Below are 20,793 nucleotides of genomic sequence, written 5' to 3' on the forward strand. Positions count from 1 at the left end.
GCCTGTTTTGCAGAAGGGTTTTAATAAATACACAAAGAATAATATGGAGTCTTTAGCCATGAGGAACACCTTCCCCTACCTTTTATTCTCTCCGATTCCACATCACCGCACCTACCATCCAACTCCAAAACTCGTGGGAGACTAACACTCCCTACCTCCCTTGGTGTGCATCATGGGCGTGCCCATGACGAACACAACATTTCTCCTTAACCAATACAAAACAAACATAGCTGCTCAAAAAAAAGATACTATACTAATCCAGTATACAAGAATAGTACACAACAATAAATACCACATTCAGTCAATCCACCCCGAATCCTTGCAGCCGCGTTGAGCATGGCGGTCGAGGACTCAAACTGTACCGTTCAAGTCCTTGTCTCAGAGGCACTGAGTTGATTGGTATGGAGCCAGGCACCTCCTGATCTGAATCTTGAACTGGCTCCAAATTCTGCATGTCCACACCCCCTGTAGTAGATGATTGAGAATTAGTAGCAGTCACCACCGGCCATATGCACTGGCTCAAAATTCTGCAAGTCCACACCCCATGTAGTAGATGATTGAGAATTAGTAGCAGTCACCACAGGGTCCACTGTCAGGATGATCCATCCTCTCTCCTTCATCAGCTTCAGATCCCACTGTTTCCCTGAGCAGGAAGGTCTGGAAATGAAAATACAGAGGACATTAAATAACATTCACTCAGTACATGGCACTCAGTTTGGTTTATAAGCTGGAAATTGAGCCGTCAGTCTAGTGTCAGGATGGCCGGGTGGTCTAAGGTGCTGCATTCAGGTCACAGTCTCCCTTGGAGACGTGGGTTCAAACCCCTCTTCTGACAAGTGTCTTTGCGAGGTGGATACATTTTTTGACTTTTTTTTCCAAGCACCCTTATCAAAAACAATGTCAACAGTTTCTGTAAATTATCGATAAGATCTATTGTCCGTTGGTTGCACTAATTGCCTGAAGTTGGCTAAATCGCAGTAAATCGGTAAAGCAGGAAATCACAGCATCTTCAACACATCGTGATAGAGGGGCCGAGATAAAGGTTTCGACCCTACATATCAAAAGCACAGCTGTCCATAGTTCAGCAGGTTCACAGTGCAGAAGGTTCAGTGGCACCAGGGTCGCCTGCGTCCCAATCACAGCTGGTTTTTAACTTCTGTATTCTGGGCTTGGGAGGGGTGTGTTGCATCGTGCACACACAGTGCCTGTTTCGCAAATAAGTTTTAATAAATACACAGAGAATAATATAGAGTCATTGGCCACGAGGAACACCTTCCCTGACCTTTTATTCTCTCCGGTTCCACGTCACAGCGCCTACCATCCAACTCCAAAACTCGGGGGAGACTAACACTCCCTACCTCCCTTGGTGTGCATCATAGGCGTGCCCATGACGAACACAACATTTCTCCTTAACCAATACAAAACAAACATAGCTGCTAAAAAAAAAGATACTATACTAAACCAGTATACAAGAATAGTACACAACAAGAAATGCCACATTCAGTCAATACACCCCGAATCCTTGCAGCCGCGTTGAGCATGGCGGTCGAGGACTCAAACTGTACCGTTCAAGTCCTTGTCTCAGAGGCACTGAGTTGATTGGTATGGAGCCAGGCACCTCCTGATCTGAATCTTGAACTGGCTCCAAATTCTGCATGTCCACACCCCCTGTAGTAGATGATTGAGAATTAGTAGCAGTCACCACCGGCCATGTGCACTGGCTCAAAATTCAGCATGTCCACACCCCATGTAGTAGATGATTGAGAATTAGTATCAGTCACCACCGGATCCACTGTCAGGATGATCCATCCTCTCCTTCATCAGCTTCAGATCCCACTGTTTCCCTGAGCAGGAAGGTCTGGAATTGAAAATACAGAGGACATTAAATAACATTCACTCAGTACATGGCACTCATTTTGGTTTATACGCTCGAAATTGAGCCATGAGCAAAGTGTGAAGAGTGTCAGGATGGCCGAGTGGTCTAAGGTGCTGCGTTCAGGTCGCGGCCTCCCTTGGAGGTGTGGGTTCAAATCCCACTTCTGACAAGTGTATTTTGCGAGGTGGATACATTTTTGGACTTTTTTTTCCCAAGCACCGTATCAAAAACAATGTCAACAGTTTCTGGAAATTATCGATAAGATCTATTTTCCGTTGCTTGCACTAATTGCCTGAAGTTGGCTAAATCGCAGTAAATCGGTAAAGCAGGAAATCACAGCATCTTCAACAAATCGTGATAGAGGGGCCGAGATAAAGGTTTCGACCCTACATATCAAAAGCGCAGCTGTCAATAGTTCAGCAGGTTCACAGTGCAGAAGGTTCAGTGGCACCAGGGTCCCCTGCGTCCCAATCAGACCTGGTTTTTAACTTCTGTATTCAGGGGATGGGAGGGGTGGGGGTGTTGCGTCGTGCACACACAGTGCCTGTTTTGCAGAGAAGTTTTAATAAATACACAAAGAATAATATGGAGTCTTTGGCCACGAGGAACACCTTCCCCTACCTTTTATTCTCTCCGATTCCACATCACCGCACCTACCATCCAACTCCAAAACTCGGGGGAGACTAACACTCCCTACCTCCCTTGGTGTGCATCATGGGCGTGCCCATGACGAACACAACATTTCTCCTTAACCAATACAAAACAAACATAGCTGCTAAAAAAAAAGATACTATACTAAACCAGTATACAAGAATAGTACACAACAAGAAATGCCACATTCAGTCAATCCACCCCGAATCCTTGCAGCCGCGTTGAGCATGGCGGTCGAGGACTCAAACTGTACCATTCAAGTCATTGTCTCAGAGGCACTGAGTTGATTGGTATGGAGCCAGGCACCTCCTGATCTGAATCTTGAACTGGCTCCAAATTCTGCATGTCCACACCCCCTGTAGTAGATGATTGAGAATTAGTAGCAGTCACCACCGGCCATGTGCACTGGCTCAAAATTCAGCATGTCCACACCCCATGTAATAGATGATTGAGAATTAGTAGCAGTCACCACCGGATCCACTGTCAGGATGATCCATCCTCTCTCCTTCATCAGCTTCAGATCCCACTGTTTCCCTGAGCAGGAAGGTCTGGAATTGAAAATACAGAGGACATTAAACAACATTCACTCAGTACATGGCACTCATTTTGGTTTATAAGCTGGAAATTGAGCCATCAGTGCAGTGTCAAGAGTGTCAGGATGTCCAAGTGGTCTAAGGTGCTGCGTTCAGGTCACAGTCTCCTTTCGAGGCGTGGGTTCGAATCCCACTTCTGACAAGTGTCTTTTGCGAGGTGGATACATTTTTGGACTTTTTTTTTCCAAGCACCCGTATCAAAAACAATGTCAACAGTGTCTGTAAATTATCGATAAGATCTATTGTCCGTTGCTTGCACTAATTTCCTGAAGTTGGCTAAATCGCAGTAAATCGGTAAAGCGGGAAATCACAGCATCTTCAACAAATCGTGATAGAGGGGCAGAGATAAAGGTTTCGACCCTACATATCAAGAGCGCAGCTGTCAATAGTTCAGCAGGATCACAGTGCAGAAGGTTCAGTGGCACCAGGGTCCCCTGCGTCCCAATCACAGCTGGTTTTTAACTTCTGTATTCAGGGCATGGGAGGGGTGTGTTGCATCGTGCACACACGGTGCCTGTTTCGCAGATAAGTTTTAATAAATACACAGAGAATAATATAGAGTCATTGGCCACGAGGAACACCTTCCCTGACCTTTTATTCTCTCCGGTTCCACGTCACCGCGCCTACCATCCAACTCCAAAACTCGGGGGAGACTAACACTCCCTACCTCCCTTGGTGTGCATCATAGGCGTGCCCATGACGAACACAACATTTCTCCTTAACCAATACAAAACAAACATAGCTGCTAAAAAAAAAGATACTATACTAATCCAGTATACAAGAATAGTACACAACAAGAAATGCCACATTCAGTCAATCCACCCCGAATCCTTGCAGCCGCGTTGAGCATGGCGGTCGAGGACTCAAACTGTACCGTTCAAGTCCTTGTCTCAGAGGCACTGAGTTGATTGGTATGGAGCCAGGCACCTCCTGATCTGAATCTTGAACTGGCTCCAAATTCTTCATGTCCACACCCCTTGTAGTAGATGATTGAGAATTAGTAGCAGTCACCACCGGCCATGTGCACTGGCTCAAAATTCAGCATGTCCACACCCCATGTAGTCGATGATTGCGAATTAGTAGCAGTCACCACCGGATTCACTGTCAGGAAGATCCATCCTCTCTCCTTCATCAGCTTCAGATCCCACTGTTTCCCTGAGCAGGAAGGTCTGGAATTGAAAATACAGAGGACATTAAACAACATTCACTCAGTACATGGCACTCCTTTTGGTTTATAAGCTGGTAATTGAGCCATCAGTGCAGTGTCAAGAGTGTCAGGATGGCCGAGTGTTCTAAGGTGCTGCGTTCAGGTCGCAGCCTGCCTTGGAGGTGTGGGTTCAAATCCCACTTCTGACAAGTGTATTTTGCGAGGTGGATACATTTTTGGAATTTTTTTTTCCAAGCACCCGTATCAAAAACAATGTCAACAGTTTCTGTAAATTATCGATAAGATCTATTGTCCGTTGCTTGCACTAATTTCCTGAAGTTGGCTAAATCGCAGTAAATCGGTAAAGCGGGAAATCACAGCATATTCAACAAATCGTGATAGAGGGGCAGAGATAAAGGTTTCGACCCTACATATCAATAGTTCAGCAGGTTCACAGTGCAGAAGGTTCAGTGGCACCAGGGTCCCCTGCGTCCCAATCACAGTTGGTTTTTAACTTCTGTATTCAGGGCATGGGAGGGGTGTGTTGCATCGTGCACACACGTTGCCTGTTTCGCAGATAAGTTTCAATAAATACACAGAGAATAATATAGAGTCATTGGCCACGAGGAACACCTTCCCTGACCTTTTATTCTCTCCGGTTCCACGTCACCGCGCCTACCATCCAACTCCAAAACTCAGGGGAGACTAACACTCCCTACCTCCCTTGGTGTGCATCATAGGCGTGCCCATTACGAACACAACATTTCTCCTTAACCAATACAAAACAAACATAGCTGCTCAAAAAAAAGATACTATACTAATCCAGTATACAAGAACAGTACACAACAAGAAATGCCACATTCAGTCAATCCACCCTGAATCCTTGCAGCCGCGTTGAGCATGGCGGTCGAGGACTCAAACTCTACCGTTCAAGTCCTTGTCTCAGAGGCACTGAGTTGATTGGTATGGAGCCAGGCACCTCTTGATCTGAATCTTGAACTGGCTCCAAATTCTTCATGTCCACACCCCTTGTAGTAGATGATTGAGAATTAGTAGCAGTCACCACCGGCCATGTGCACTGGCTCAAAATTCAGCATGTCCACACCCCATGTAGTCGATGATTGAGAATTAGTAGCAGTCACCACCGGATCCACTGTCAGGATGATCCATCCTCTCTCCTTCATCAGCTTCAGATCCCACTGTTTCCCTGAGCAGGAAGGTCTGGAATTGAAAATACAGAGGACATTAAACAACATTCACTCAGTACATGGCACTCCTTTTGGTTTATAAGCTGGAAATTGAGCCATCAGTGCAGTGTCAAGAGTGTCAGGATGGCCGTGTGGTCTAAGGCGCTGCGTTCAGGTCGCAGTCTCCTTTGGAGGCGTGGGTTCGAATCCCACTTCTGACAAGTGTCTTTTGCGAGGTGGATACATTTTTGGTCTTTTTTTTCCCAAGCACCGTATCAAAAACAATGTCAACAGTTTCTGTAAATTATCGATAAGATCTATTTTCCGTTGCTTGCACTAATTGCCTGAAGTTGGCTAAATCGCAGTAAATCGGTAAAGCAGGAAATCACAGCATCTTCAACAAATCGTGATAGAGGGGCCGAGATAAAAGTTTCGACCCTACATATCAAAAGCGCAGCTGTCAATAGTTCAGCAGGTTCACAGTGCAGAAGGTTCAGTGGCACCAGGGTCCCCTGCGTCCCAATCACAGCTGGTTTTTAACTTCTGTATTCAGGGGATGGGAGGGGTGGGGGTGTTGCGTCGTGCACACACAGTGCCTGTTTTGCAGAGAAGTTTTAATAAATACACAAAGAATAATATGGAGTCTTTAGCCACGAGGAACACCTTCCCCTACCTTTTATTCTCTCCGATTCCACATCACCGCACCTACCATCCAACTCCAAAACTCGGGGGAGACTAACACTCCCTACCTCCCTTGGTGTGCATCATGGGCGTGCCCATGACGAACACAACATTTCTCCTTAACCAATACAAAACAAACATAGCTGCTCAAAAAAAAGATACTATACTAATCCAGTATACAAGAATAGTACACAACAATAAATACCACATTCAGTCAATCCACCCCGAATCCTTGCAGCCGCGTTGAGCATGGCGGTCGAGGACTCAAACTGTACCGTTCAAGTCCTTGTCTCAGAGGCACTGAGTTGCTTGGTATGGAGCCAGGCACCTCCTGATCTGAATCTTGAACTGGCTCCAAATTCTGCATGTCCACACCCCCTGTAGTAGATGATTGAGAATTAGTAGCAGTCACCACCGGCCATATGCACTGGCTCAAAATTCTGCAAGTCCACACCCCATGTAGTAGATGATTGAGAATTAGTAGCAGTCACCACAGGGTCCACTGTCAGGATGATCCATCCTCTCTCCTTCATCAGCTTCAGATCCCACTGTTTCCCTGAGCAGGAAGGTCTGGAATTGAAAATACAGAGGACATTAAATAACATTCACTCAGTACATGGCACTCATTTTGGTTTATAAGCTGAAAATTGAGCCATCAGTCTGGTGTCAAGAGTGTCAGGATGGCCGGGTGGTCCAAGGTGCTCCATTCAGGTCACAGTCTCCCTTGGAGATGTGGGTTCAAACCCCTCTTCTGACAAGTGTCTTTTGCGAGCTGGATACATTTTTGGACTTTTTTTTTCCAAGCACCCTTATCAAAAACAATGTCAACAGTTTCTGTAAATTATCGATAAGATCTATTGTCCGTTGCTTGCACTAATTGCCTGAAGTTGGCTACATCGCAGTAAATCGGTAAAGCAGGAAATCACAGCATCTTCAACAAATCGTGATAGAGGGGCCGAGATAAAGGTTTCGACCCTACATATCAAAAGCACAGCTGTCAATAGTTCAGCAGGTTCACAGTGCAGAAGGTTCAGTGGCACCAGGGTCCCCTGCGTCCCAATCACAGCTGGTTTTTAACTTCTGTATTCAGGGCACGGGAGGGGTGTGTTGCATCGTGCACACACAGTGCCTGTTTCGCAAATAAGTTTTAATAAATACACAGAGAATAATATAGAGTCATTGGCCACGAGGAACACCTTCCATGACCTTTTATTCTCTCCGGTTCCACGTCACCGCGCCTACCATCCAACTCCAAAACTTGGGGGAGACTAACACTCCCTACCTCCCTTGGTGTGCATCATAGGCGTGCCCATGACGAACACAACATTTCTCCTTAACCAATACAAAACAAACATAGCTGCTCAAAAAAAAGATACTATACTAAACCAGTATACAAGAATAGTACACAACAAGAAATGCCACATTCAGTCAATCCACCCTGAATCCTTGCAGCCGCGTTGAGAATGGCAGTCGAGGACTCAATCTGTACCGTTCAAGTCCTTGTCTCAGAGACACTGAGTTGATTGGTATGGAGCCAGGCACCTCCTGATCTGAATCTTGAACTGGCTCCAAATTCTGCATGTCCACACCCCCTGTAGTAGATGATTGAGAATTAGTAGCAGTCACCACCGGCCATGTGCACTGGCTCAAAATTCAGCATGTCCACACCCCATGTAGTAGATGATTGAGAATTAGTAGCAGTCACCACCGGATCCACTGTCAGGATGATCCATCCTCTCTCCTTCATCAGCTTCAGATCCCACTGTTTCCCTGAGCAGGAAGGTCTGGAATTGAAAATACAGAGGACATTAAACAACATTCACTCAGTACATGGCACTCATTTTGGTTTATAAGCTGGAAATTGAGCCATCAGTGCAGTGTCACGAGTGTCAGGATGGCCGAGAGGTCTAAGGCACTGCGTTCAGGTTGCAGTCTCATTTGGAGGCGTGGGTTCGAATCCCACTTCTGACAAGTGTCTTTTGCGAGGTGGATACATTTTTTGACTTTTTTTTCCAAGCACCCGTATCAAAAACAATGTCAACAGTTTCTGTAAATTATCGATAAGATCTATTGTCCGTTGCTTGCACTAATTTCCTGAAGTTGGCTAAATCGCAGTAAATCGGTAAAGCGGGAAATCACAGCATCTTCAACAAATCGTGATAGAGGAGCAGAGATAAAGGTTTTGACCCTACATATCAAGAGCGCAGCTGTCAATAGTTCAGCAGGTTCACAGTGCAGAAGGTTCAGTTTCACCAGGGTCCCCTGCGTCCCAATCACAGCTGGTTTTTAACTTCTGTATTCAGGGCATGGGAGGGGTGTGTTGCATCGTGCACACATGGTGCCTTTTTCGCAGATAAGTATTAATAAATACACAGAGAATAATATAGAGTCATTGGCCACGAGGAACACCTTCCCTGGCCTTTTATTCTCTCCGGTTCCACGTCACCGCGCCTACCATCCAACTCCAAAACTCGGGGGAGACTAACACTCCCTACCTCCCTTGGTGTGCATCATAGGCGTGCCCATGACGAACACAACATTTCTCCTTAACCAATACAAAACAAACATAGCTGCTCCAAAAAAAGATACTATACTAATCCAGTATACAAGAATAGTACACAACAAGAAATGCCACATTCAGTCAATCCACCCCGAATCCTTGCAGCCGCGTTGAGCATGGCGGTCGAGGACTCAAACTGTACCGTTCAAGTCCTTGTCTCAGAGGCACTGAGTTGATTGGTATGGAGCCAGGCACCTCCTGATCTGAATCTTGAACTGGCTCCAAATTCTGCATGTCCACACCCCCTGTAGTAGATGATTGAGAATTAGTAGCAGTCACCACCGGCCATGTGCACTGGCTCAAAATTCAGCATGTCCACACCCCATGTAGTAGATGATTGAGAATTAGTAGCAATCACCACCGGATCCACTGTCAGGATGATCCATCCTCTCTCCTTCATCAGCTTCAGATCCCACTGTTTCCCTGAGCAGGAAGGTCTGGAATTGAAAATACAGAGGACATTAAACAACATTCACTCAGTACATGGCACTCATTTTGGTTTATAAGCTGGAAATTGAGCCATCAGTGCAGTGTCAAGAGTGTCAGGATGGCCAAGTGGTCTAAGGCGCTGCGTTCAGGTTGCAGTTTCCTTTCGAGGTGTGGGTTCGAATCCCACTTCTGACGAGTGTCTTTTGCGAGGTGGATACATTTTTGGACTTTTTTTTTCCAAGCACCCGTATCAAAAACAATGTCAACAGTTTCTGTAAATTATCGATAAGATCTATTGTCCGTTGCTTGCACTAATTTCCTGAAGTTGGCTAAATCGCAGTAAATCGGTAAAGCGGGAAATCACAGCATCTTCAACAAATCGTGATAGAGGGGCAGAGATAAAGGTTTCGACCCTATATATCAAGAGCTCAGCTGTCAATAGTTCAGCAGGATCACAGTGCAGAAGGTTCAGTGGCACCAGGGTCCCCTGCGTCCCAATCACAGCTGGTTTTTAACTTCTGTATTCAGGGCATGGGAGGGGTGTGTTGCATCGTGCACACACGGTGCCTGTTTCGCAGATAAGGTTTAATAAATGCACAGAGAATAATATAGAGTCATTGGCCACGAGGAACACCTTCCGTGACCTTTTATTCTCTCCGGTTCCACGTCACCGCGCCTACCATCCAACTCCAAAACTCGGGGGAGACTAGCACTCCCTACCTCCCTTGGTGTGCATCATAGGCGTGCCCATGACAAACACAACATTTCTCCTTAACCAATACAAAACAAACATAGCTGCTCAAAAAAAAGATACTATACTAATCCAGTATACAAGAATAGTACACAACAAGAAATGCCACATTCAGTCAATCCACCCCGAATCCTTGCAGCCGCGTTGAGCATGGCGGTCGAGGACTCAAACTGTACCGTTCAAGTCCTTGTCTCAGAGGCACTGAGTTGATTGGTATGGAGCCAGGCACCTCCTGATCTGAATCTTGAACTGGCTCCAAATTCTGCATGTCCACACCCCCTGTAGTAGATGATTGAGAATTAGTAGCAGTCACCACCGGCCATGTGCACTGGCTCAAAATTCAGCATGTCCACACCCCATGTAGTAGATGATTGAGAATTAGTAGCAATCACCACCGGATCCACTGTCAGGATGATCCATCTTCTCTCCTTCATCAGCTTCAGATCCCACTGTTTCCCTGAGCAGGAAGGTCTGGAATTGAAAATACAGAGGACATTAAACAACATTCACTCAGTACATGGCACTCATTTTGGTTTATAAGCTGGAAATTGAGCCATCAGTGCAGTGCCAAGAGTGTCAGGATGGCCAAGTGGTCTAAGGCTCTGCGTTCAGGTCACAGTCTTCTTTTGAAGTGTGGGTTCGAATCCCACTTCTGACGAGTGTCTTTTGCGAGGTGGATACATTTTTGGACTTTTTTTTTCCAAGCACCCGTATCAAAAACAATGTCAACAGTTTCTGTAAATTATCGATAAGATCTATTGTCCGTTGCTTGCACTAATTTCCTGAAGTTGGCTAAATCGCAGTAAATCGGTAAAGCGGGAAATCACAGCATATTCAACAAATCGTGATAGAGGGGCAGAGATAAAGGTTTCGACCCTACATATCAAGAGCGCAGCTGTCAATAGTTCAGCAGGTTCACAGTGCAGAAGGTTCAGTGGCACCAGGGTCCCCTGCGTCCCAATCACAGTTGGTTTTTAACTTCTGTATTCAGGGCATGGGAGGGGTGTGTTGCATCGTGCACACACGTTGCCTGTTTCGCAGATAAGTTTCAATAAATACACAGAGAATAATATAGAGTCATTGGCCACGAGGAACACCTTCCCTGACCTTTTATTCTCTCCGGTTCCACGTCACCGCGCCTACCATCCAACTCCAAAACTCAGGGGAGACTAACACTCCCTACCTCCCTTGGTGTGCATCATAGGCGTGCCCATTACGAACACAACATTTCTCCTTAACCAATACAAAACAAACATAGCTGCTCAAAAAAAAGATACTATACTAATCCAGTATACAAGAACAGTACACAACAAGAAATGCCACATTCAGTCAATCCACCCTGAATCCTTGCAGCCGCGTTGAGCATGGCGGTCGAGGACTCAAACTCTACCGTTCAAGTCCTTCTCTCAGAGGCACTGAGTTGATTGGTATGGAGCCAGGCACCTCTTGATCTGAATCTTGAACTGGCTCCAAATTCTTCATGTCCACACCCCTTGTAGTAGATGATTGAGAATTAGTAGCAGTCACCACCGGCCATGTGCACTGGCTCAAAATTCAGCATGTCCACACCCCATGTAGTCGATGATTGAGAATTAGTAGCAGTCACCACCGGATCCACTGTCAGGATGATCCATCCTCTCTCCTTCATCAGCTTCAGATCCCACTGTTTCCCTGAGCAGGAAGGTCTGGAATTGAAAATACAGAGGACATTAAACAACATTCACTCAGTACATGGCACTCCTTTTGGTTTATAAGCTGGAAATTGAGCCATCAGTGCAGTGTCAAGAGTGTCAGGATGGCCGAGTGGTCTAAGGCGCTGCGTTCAGGTCGCAGTCTCCTTTGGAGGCGTGGGTTCGAATCCCACTTCTGACAAGTGTCTTTTGCGAGGTGGATACATTTTTGGTCTTTTTTTTCCCAAGCACCGTATCAAAAACAATGTCAACAGTTTCTGTAAATTATCGATAAGATCTATTTTCCGTTGCTTGCACTAATTGCCTGAAGTTGGCTAAATCGCAGTAAATCGGTAAAGCAGGAAATCACAGCATCTTCAACAAATCGTGATAGAGGGGCCGAGATAAAAGTTTCGACCCTACATATCAAAAGCGCAGCTGTCAATAGTTCAGCAGGTTCACAGTGCAGAAGGTTCAGTGGCACCAGGGTTCCCTGCGTCCCAATCACAGCTGGTTTTTAACTTCTGTATTCAGGGGATGGGAGGGGTGGGGGTGTTGCGTCGTGCACACACAGTGCCTGTTTTGCAGAGAAGTTTTAATAAATACACAAAGAATAATATGGAGTCTTTAGCCACGAGGAACACCTTCCCCTACCTTTTATTCTCTCCGATTCCACATCACCGCACCTACCATCCAACTCCAAAACTCGGGGGAGACTAACACTCCCTACCTCCCTTGGTGTGCATCATGGGCGTGCCCATGACGAACACAACATTTCTCCTTAACCAATACAAAACAAACATAGCTGCTCAAAAAAAAGATACTATACTAATCCAGTATACAAGAATAGTACACAACAATAAATACCACATTCAGTCAATCCACCCCGAATCCTTGCAGCCGCGTTGAGCATGGCGGTCGAGGACTCAAACTGTACCGTTCAAGTCCTTGTCTCAGAGGCACTGAGTTGCTTGGTATGGAGCCAGGCACCTCCTGATCTGAATCTTGAACTGGCTCCAAATTCTGCATGTCCACACCCCCTGTAGTAGATGATTGAGAATTAGTAGCAGTCACCACCGGCCATATGCACTGGCTCAAAATTCTGCAAGTCCACACCCCATGTAGTAGATGATTGAGAATTAGTAGCAGTCACCACAGGGTCCACTGTCAGGATGATCCATCCTCTCTCCTTCATCAGCTTCAGATCCCACTGTTTCCCTGAGCAGGAAGGTCTGGAATTGAAAAAACAGAGGACATTAAATAACATTCACTCAGTACATGGCACTCATTTTGGTTTATAAGCTGAAAATTGAGCCATCAGTCTGGTGTCAAGAGTGTCAGGATGGCCGGGTGGTCCAAGGTGCTCCATTCAGGTCACAGTCTCCCTTGGAGATGTGGGTTCAAACCCCTCTTCTGACAAGTGTCTTTTGCGAGCTGGATACATTTTTGGACTTTTTTTTTCCAAGCACCCTTATCAAAAACAATGTCAACAGTTTCTGTAAATTATCGATAAGATCTATTGTCCGTTGCTTGCACTAATTGCCTGAAGTTGGCTACATCGCAGTAAATCGGTAAAGCAGGAAATCACAGCATCTTCAACAAATCGTGATAGAGGGGCCGAGATAAAGGTTTCGACCCTACATATCAAAAGCACAGCTGTCAATAGTTCAGCAGGTTCACAGTGCAGAAGGTTCAGTGGCACCAGGGTCCCCTGCGTCCCAATCACAGCTGGTTTTTAACTTCTGTATTCAGGGCACGGGAGGGGTGTGTTGCATCGTGCACACACAGTGCCTGTTTCGCAAATAAGTTTTAATAAATACACAGAGAATAATATAGAGTCATTGGCCACGAGGAACACCTTCCATGACCTTTTATTCTCTCCGGTTCCACGTCACCGCGCCTACCATCCAACTCCAAAACTTGGGGGAGACTAACACTCCCTACCTCCCTTGGTGTGCATCATAGGCGTGCCCATGACGAACACAACATTTCTCCTTAACCAATACAAAACAAACATAGCTGCTCAAAAAAAAGATACTATACTAAACCAGTATACAAGAATAGTACACAACAAGAAATGCCACATTCAGTCAATCCACCCTGAATCCTTGCAGCCGCGTTGAGAATGGCAGTCGAGGACTCAATCTGTACCGTTCAAGTCCTTGTCTCAGAGACACTGAGTTGATTGGTATGGAGCCAGGCACCTCCTGATCTGAATCTTGAACTGGCTCCAAATTCTGCATGTCCACACCCCCTGTAGTAGATGATTGAGAATTAGTAGCAGTCACCACCGGCCATGTGCACTGGCTCAAAATTCAGCATGTCCACACCCCATGTAGTAGATGATTGAGAATTAGTAGCAGTCACCACCGGATCCACTGTCAGGATGATCCATCCTCTCTCCTTCATCAGCTTCAGATCCCACTGTTTCCCTGAGCAGGAAGGTCTGGAATTGAAAATACAGAGGACATTAAACAACATTCACTCAGTACATGGCACTCATTTTGGTTTATAAGCTGGAAATTGAGCCATCAGTGCAGTGTCACGAGTGTCAGGATGGCCGAGTGGTCTAAGGCACTGCGTTCAGGTTGCAGTCTCATTTGGAGGCGTGGGTTCGAATCCCACTTCTGACGAGTGTCTTTTGCGAGGTGGATACATTTTTGGACTTTTTTTTTCCAAGCACCCGTATCAAAAACAATGTCAACAGTTTCTGTAAATTATCGATAAGATCTATTGTCCGTTGCTTGCACTAATTTCCTGAAGTTGGCTAAATCGCAGTAAATCGGTAAAGCGGGAAATCACAGCATCTTCAACAAATCGTGATAGAGGGGCAGAGATAAAGGTTTCGACCCTACATATCAAGAGCTCACCTGTCAATAGTTCAGCAGGATCACAGTGCAGAAGGTTCAGTGGCACCAGGGTCCCCTGCGTCCCAATCACAGCTGGTTTTTAACTTCTGTATTCAGGGCATGGGAGGGGTGTGTTGCATCGTGCACACACGGTGCCTGTTTCGCAGATAAGGTTTAATAAATGCACAGAGAATAATATAGAGTCATTGGCCACGAGGAACACCTTCCCTGACCTTTTATTCTCTCCGGTTCCACGTCACCGCGCCTACCATCCAACTCCAAAACTCGGGGGAGACTAGCACTCCCTACCTCCCTTGGTGTGCATCATAGGCGTGCCCATGACAAACACAACATTTCTCCTTAACCAATACAAAACAAACATAGCTGCTCAAAAAAAAGATACTATACTAATCCAGTATACAAGAATAGTACACAACAAGAAATGCCACATTCAGTCAATCCACCCCGAATCCTTGCAGCCGCGTTGAGCATGGCGGTCGAGGACTCAAACTGTACCGTTCAAGTCCTTGTCTCAGAGGCACTGAGTTGATTGGTATGGAGCCAGGCACCTCCTGATCTGAATCTTGAACTGGCTCCAAATTCTGCATGTCCACACCCCCTGTAGTAGATGATTGAGAATTAGTAGCAGTCACCACCGGCCATGTGCACTGGCTCAAAATTCAGCATGTCCACACCCCATGTAGTAGATGATTGAGAATTAGTAGCAATCACCACCGGATCCACTGTCAGGATGATCCATCTTCTCTCCTTCATCAGCTTCAGATCCCACTGTTTCCCTGAGCAGGAAGGTCTGGAATTGAAAATACAGAGGACATTAAACAACATTCACTCAGTACATGGCACTCATTTTGGTTTATAAGCTGGAAATTGAGCCATCAGTGCAGTGCCAAGAGTGTCAGGATGGCCAAGTGGTCTAAGGCTCTGCGTTCAGGTCACAGTCTTCTTTTGAGGTGTGGGTTCGAATCCCACTTCTGACGAGTGTCTTTTGCGAGGTGGATACATTTTTGGACTTTTTTTTTCCAAGCACCCGTATCAAAAACAATGTCAACAGTTTCTGTAAATTATCGATAAGATCTATTGTCCGTTGCTTGCACTAATTTCCTGAAGTTGGCTAAATCGCAGTAAATCGGTAAAGCGGGAAATCACAGCATCTTCAACAAATCGTGATAGAGGGGCAGAGATAAAGGTTTCGACCCTACATATCAAGAGCGCAGCTGTCAATAGTTCAGCAGGATCACAGTGCAGAAGGTTCAGTGGCACCAGGGTCCCCTGCGTCCCAATCACAGCTGGTTTTTAACTTCTGTATTCAGGGCATGGGAGGGGTGTGTTGCATCGTGCACACACGGTGCCTGTTTCGCAGATAAGTTTTAATAAATACACAGAGAATAATATAGAGTCATTGGCCACGAGGAACACCTTCCCTGACCTTTTATTCTCTACGGTTCCACGTCACCGCGCCTACCATCCAACTCCAAAACTCGGGGGAGAATAACACTCCCTACCTCCCTTGGTGTGCATCATAGGCGTGCCCATGACGAATACAACATTTCTCCTTAACCAATACAAAACAAACATAGCTGCTCAAAAAAAAGATACTATACTAATCCAGTATACAAGAATAATACACAACAAGAAATGCCACATTCAGTCAATCCACCCCGAATCCTTGCAGCCGCGTTGAGCATGGCGGTCGAGGACTCAAACTGTACCGTTCAAGTCCTTGTCTCAGAGGCATTGAGTTGATTGGTATGGAGCCAGGCACCTCCTGATCTGAATCTTGAACTGGCTCCAAATTCTGCATGTCCACACCCCCTGTAGTAGATGATTGAGAATTAGTAGCAGTCACCACCGGCCATGTGCACTGGCTCAAAATTCAGCATGTCCACACCCCATGTAGTCGATGATTGAGAATTAGTAGCAGTCACCACCGGATTCACTGTCAGGATGATCCATCCTCTCTCCTTCATCAGCTTCAGATCCCACTGTTTCCCTGAGCAGGAAGTGCTGGAATTGAAAATACAGAGGACATTAAACAACATTCACTCAGTACATGGCTCTCATTTTGGTTTATACGCTCGAAATTGAGCCATGAGGGAGCTGTGAAGAGTGTGAGGATGGCCGAGTGGTCTAAGTCGCTGCGTTCAGGTTGCAGCTTCCCTTGGAGGTGTGGGTTCAAATCCCACTTCTGACAAGTGTATTTTGCGAGGTGGATACATTTTTGGACTTTTTTTTCCCAAGCACCGTATCAAAAACAATGTCAACAGTTTCTGTAAATTATCGATAAGATCTATTTTCCGTTGCTTGCACTAATTGCCTGAAGTTGGCTAAATCGCAGTAAATCGGTAAAGCAGGAAATCACAGCATCTTCAACAAATCGTGATAGAGGGGCCGAGATAAAGGTTTCGACCCCACATATCAAAAGCGCAGCTGTCAATAGTTCAGCAGGTTCACAGTGCAGAAGGTTCAGTGGCACCAGGGTCCCCTGCGTCCCAATCACAGCTGGTTTTTAACTTCTGTATTCAGGGGATGCGAGGGGTGGGGGTGTTGCGTCGTGCACACACAGTGCCTGTTTTGCAGAGAAGTTTTAATAAATACACAGAGAATAATATGGAGTCATTTTCCACGAGGAACACCTTCCCTGGCCTTTTATTCTCTCCGGTTCCACGTCACCGCGCCTACCATCCAACTCCAAAACTCGGGGGAGACTAACACTCCCTACCTCCCTTGGTGTGCATCATAGGCGTGCCCATGACGAACACAACATTTCTCCTTAACCAATACAAAACAAACATAGCTGCTCAAAAAAAAGATACTATACTAATCCAGTATACAAGAATAGTACACAACAAGAAATGCCACGTTCAGTCAATCCACCCCGAATCCTTGCAGCCGCGTTGAACATGGCGGTCGAGGACTCAAACTGTACCGTTCAAGTCCTTGCTCAGAGGCACTGAGTTGATTGGTATGGAGCCAGGCACCTCCTGATCTGAATCTTGAACTGGCTCCAAATTCTGCATGTCCACACCCCCTGTAGTAGATGATTGAGAATTAGTAGCAGTCACCACCGGCCATGTGCACTGGTTCAAACTTCTGCATGTCCACACCCCAAGTAGTCGATGATTGAGAATTAGTAGCAGTCACCACCGGATTCACTGTCAGGATGATCCATCCTCTCTCCTTCATCAGCTTCAGATCCCACTGTTTCCCTGAGCAGGAAGGTCTGGAATTGAAAATACAGAGGACATTAAACAACATTCACTCAGTACATGGCACTCATTTTGGTTTATAAGCTGGAAATTGAGCCATCAGTGCAGTGTCAAGAGTGTCAGGATGGCCGAGTGGTCTAAGGTGCCGCGTTCAGGTCGCAGTCTCCTTTGGAGGCGTGGGTTCGAATCCCACTTCTGACAAGTGTCTTTTGCGAGGTGGATACATTTTTGGACTTTTTTTTTCCAAGCACCCGTATCAAAAACAATGTCAACAGTTTCTGTAAATTATCGATAAGATCTATTGTCCGTTGCTTGCACTAATTTCCTGAAGTTGGCTAAATCGCAGTAAATCGGTAAAGCGGTAAATCACAGCATCTTCAACAAATCGTGATAGTGTGGCAGAGATAAAAGTTTCGACCCTACATATCAAGAGCGCAGCTGTCAATAGTTCAGCAGGTTCACAGTGCCGAAGGTTCAGTGGCACCAGGGTCCCCTGCGTCCCAATCACAGCTGGTTTTTAACTTCTGTATTCAGGGCATGGGAGGGGTGTTTTGCATCGTGCACACACGGTGCCTGTTTCGCAGATAAGTTTTAATAAATACACAAAGAATAATATAGAGTCATTGGCCACGAGGAACACCTTCCCTGACCTTTTATTCTCTCCGGTTCCACGTCACCGCGCCTACCATCCAACTCCAAAACTCGGGGAGACTAACACTCCCTACCTCCCTTGGTGTGCATCATAGGCGTGCCCATGACGAACACAACATTTCTCCTTAACCAATACAAAACAAACATAGCTGCTCAAAAAAAAGATACTATACTAAACCAGTATACAACAATAGTACACAACAATAAATACCACATTCAGTCAATCCACCCCGAATCCTTGCAGCCGCGTTGAGCATGGCGGTCGAGGACTCAAACTGTACCGTTCAAGTCCTTGTCTCAGAGGCACTGAGTTGATTGGTATGGAGCCAGGCACCTCCTGATCTGAATCTTGAACTGGCTCCAAATTCTGCATGTCCACACCCCCTGTAGTAGATGATTGAGAATTAGTAGCAGTCACCACCGGATCCACTGTCAGGATGATCCATCCTCTCTCCTTCATCAGCTTCAGATCCCACTGTTTCCCTGAGCAGGAAGGTCTGGAATTGAAAATACAGAGGACATTAAATAACATTCACTCAGTACATGGCACTCATTTTGGTTTATAAGCTGGAAATTGAGCATCAGTGCAGTGTTACAAGTGTCAGGATGGCCGAGTGGTCTAAGGTGCTGTGTTCAGGTTGCAGTCTCCTTTGAAGGCGTGGGTTCGAATCCCACTTCTGACAAGTGTCTTTTGCGAGGTGGATACATTTTTTGACTTTTTTTTTCCAAGCACCCGTATCAAAAACAATGTCAACAGTTTCTGTAAATTATCGATAAGATCTATTGTCCGTTGCTTGCACTAATTTCCTGAAGTTGGCTAAATCGCAGTAAATCGGTAAAGCGGGAAATCACAGCATCTTCAACAAATAGTGATAGAGGGGCAGAGATAAAGAATTTGACCCTACATATCAAGAGCGCAGCTGTCAATAGTTCAGCAGGTTCACAGTGCAGAAGGTTCAGTGGCACCAGGGTCCCCTGCGTCCCAATCACAGCTGGTTTTTAACTTCTGTATTCAGGGCATGGGAGGGGTGTGTTGCATCGTGCACACATGGTGCCTGTTTCGCAGATAAGTTTTAATAAATACACAGAGAATAATATGGAGTCATTTTCCACGAGGAACACCTTCCCTGGCCTTTTATTCTCTCCGGTTCCACGTCACCGCGCCTACCATCCAACTCCAAAACTCAGGGGAGACTAACACTCCCTACCTCCCTTGGTGTGCATCATAGGCGTGCCCATGACGAACACAACATTTCTCCTTAACCAATACAAAACAAACATAGCTGCTCAAAAAAAAGATACTATACTAATCCAGTATACAAGAATAGTACACAACAAGAAATGCCACATTCAGTCAATCCACCCCGAATCCTTGCAGCCGCGTTGAACATGGCGGTAGAGGACTCAAACTGTACCGTTCAAGTCCTTGCTCAGAGGCACTGAGTTGATTGGTATGGAGCCAGGCACCTCCTGATCTGAATCTTGAACTGGCTCCAAATTCTGCATGTCCACACCCCTTGTAGTAGATGATTGAGAATTAGTAGCAGTCACCACCGGCCATGTGCACTGGTTCAAACTTCTGCATGTCCACACCCCAAGTAGTCGATGATTGAGAATTAGTAGCAGTCACCACCGGATTCACTGTCAGGATGGTCCATCCTCTCTCCTTCATCAGCTTCAGATCCCACTGTTTCCCTGAGCAGGAGGGTCTGGAATTGAAAATACAGAGGACATTAAACAACATTCACTCAGTACATGGCACTCATTTTGGTTTATAAGCTGGAAATTGAGCCATCAGTGCAGTGTCAATAGTGTCAGGATGGCCGAGTGGTCTAAGGTGCTGCATTCAGATCACAGTCTCCCTCGGAGACGTGGGTTCAAACCCCTCTTCTCACAAGTGTCTTTTGCGAGGTGGATACATTTTTGGACTTTTTTTTTCTCCAAGCACCCTTATCAAAAACAATGTCAACAGTTTCTGTAAATTATCGATAAGATCTATTGTCCGTTGCTTGCACTAATTGCCTGAAGTTTGCTAAATCGCAGTAAATCGGTAAAGCAGGAAATCACAGCATCTTCAACAAATCGTGATAGAGGGGCCGAGATAAAGGTTTCGACCCTACATATCAAAAGCACAGCTGTCACTAGTTCAGCAGGTTCACAGTGCAGAAGGTTCAGTGGCACCAGGGTCCCCTGCGTCCCAATAACAGCTGGTTTTTAACTTCTGTATTCAGGGCATGGGAGGGGTGTGTTGCATTGTGCACACAAAGAGCCTGTTTCGCAAATAAGTTTGAATAAATACACAGAGAATAATATAGAGTCATTGGCCACGAGGAACACCTTCCCTGACCTTTTATTCTCTCCGGTTCCACGTCACCGCGCCTACCATCCAACTCCAAAACTCGGGGGAGACTAACACTCCCTACCTCCCTTGGTGTGCATCATAGGCGTGCCCATGACGAACACAACATTTCTCCTTAACCAATACAAAACAAACATAGCTGCTCAAAAAAAAGATACTATA

General features: G+C 45.9%; 3 non-coding genes across 3 annotated transcripts; all 3 read left to right on the plus strand.

Annotated features, from left to right (window-relative positions):
• The first annotated feature begins 5,592 nt into the window (after positions 1–5,592).
• TRNAL-CAG (transfer RNA leucine (anticodon CAG)) lies at positions 5,593–5,675 on the plus strand. The gene has a single exon. It is a non-coding gene; the product is annotated as a tRNA-Leu (tRNA).
• Positions 5,676–11,664: 5,989 nt separating this feature from the next.
• TRNAL-CAG (transfer RNA leucine (anticodon CAG)) lies at positions 11,665–11,747 on the plus strand. Its single transcript has one exon. It is a non-coding gene; the product is annotated as a tRNA-Leu (tRNA).
• A 5,992-nt stretch (positions 11,748–17,739) lies between these two features.
• TRNAL-CAG (transfer RNA leucine (anticodon CAG)) lies at positions 17,740–17,822 on the plus strand. The gene has a single exon. It is a non-coding gene; the product is annotated as a tRNA-Leu (tRNA).
• Positions 17,823–20,793: the final 2,971 nt, after the last annotated feature.

Source organism: Pleurodeles waltl, unplaced genomic scaffold (genome assembly GCF_031143425.1).
Source record: "Pleurodeles waltl isolate 20211129_DDA unplaced genomic scaffold, aPleWal1.hap1.20221129 scaffold_39, whole genome shotgun sequence".
Classification (NCBI taxonomy): domain Eukaryota; kingdom Metazoa; phylum Chordata; class Amphibia; order Caudata; family Salamandridae; genus Pleurodeles; species Pleurodeles waltl.